The 1,119-nt window shown below is 40.8% G+C and overlaps 1 long non-coding RNA gene across 1 annotated transcript; it reads left to right on the top strand.

Moving 5' to 3' along the window:
* Window positions 1–185: 185 nt before the first annotated feature.
* On the top strand, window positions 186–1,119 carry LOC121965776. Its single transcript, XR_006107519.1, has 3 exons — window positions 186–333; window positions 960–1,010; window positions 1,096–1,119. It is a non-coding gene; the product is annotated as an uncharacterized LOC121965776 (long non-coding RNA).

The raw sequence follows: 1,119 nt of genomic DNA, 5'->3' as shown, positions 1-1,119 counted from the left end.
TTTTTTCTCACGTTATTAAATAATCATTATAACATTTTTAAACAGACTGTATATTAAGATGTTTGTATATGCAATATAATGTGTTTGTAACGTGTGTATCTTTACACACAATATATGCTATTTTTGGCAGCTTTTTCTTTACATTTTTTGGTGATTGTGTGTGTGTGTGTGTGTGTGTCAGAGTTGGAGTTGCGGCAGCAGCGTGGCACTATCTCTCAGGATGTGTTGCTGTTGACGGTGAGGGACCGCCAGGAGCCGCTGGGCAGCGGGGGGGCCACGCTGAACGCCCTGCTGGTCGCTGCTGAACACCTGAGCAACAGAGCTGGACACACCGTAATTCACACACACCGCCACACCCACACACACACACACACAGCGTGAGTTCACACACACACACCGCTCACGCGCGCCGCTCATCACACAAAGTGATCTGATAATCGATTCATCGGCTGATTGTTGGGTGATTTGGGTAAATGTCAGGTCGTAGTCAAACACAACCTCAAAATGATTAAAAGCTAAATAGAAACAAAACACCCAAAACTCAAAATTTTAAAAAATATATTTTTAAAAAACACAAAAAAAAACTTGAAATTATAAAAAAATATATAGAAAAGCAAAAAATCAGAGGAGTTGCCATTGAATTTTCAGCTCATTGATTACTGATAACTAATGAATCGTTTCAGTGTGGAATTCATTAATTTATGTATTTTATTTATAACGAAATGTCTTTTTTGAAAAAACTTTTTTTATGTTTTGTTGCTAAAATCTGAATCTGTGAAGTAACTAAAACTGTCAGAAAAATGCAGTGAAGTAAAAGTACAAGATTTCCCTCTGAGATGTGGTGCAGTGAAAGTAGAAAGAAAATACTCAGGTGAAGTACAAGTACTTCATACTCAAACATAAATACAGTACTTGAGTTAATGTATTTAGTTACTTTTTCCTGTGCTCCTGTTGGTCAGGTGGTGACGGCGGACGTCCTGGATGAAGCTCACGTCCTCATCCTGCACACGGTGAGTCCAGCAGCAGCCTCCTCTGGTGTCCTCGTCTCGTTTTGTCCTCCTGAGTCCGGCAGCTGTGTCTCATGTCCCTCTGCAGGGTCGGGACTTCCCCTGGAGCTCG

This window comes from Plectropomus leopardus, unplaced genomic scaffold (genome assembly GCF_008729295.1).
Source record: "Plectropomus leopardus isolate mb unplaced genomic scaffold, YSFRI_Pleo_2.0 unplaced_scaffold21594, whole genome shotgun sequence".
Lineage (NCBI taxonomy): Eukaryota > Metazoa > Chordata > Actinopteri > Perciformes > Serranidae > Plectropomus > Plectropomus leopardus.
Note: the sequence above shows the minus strand (reverse complement) of the source record. Positions and strands in the feature narration are given on the sequence as shown.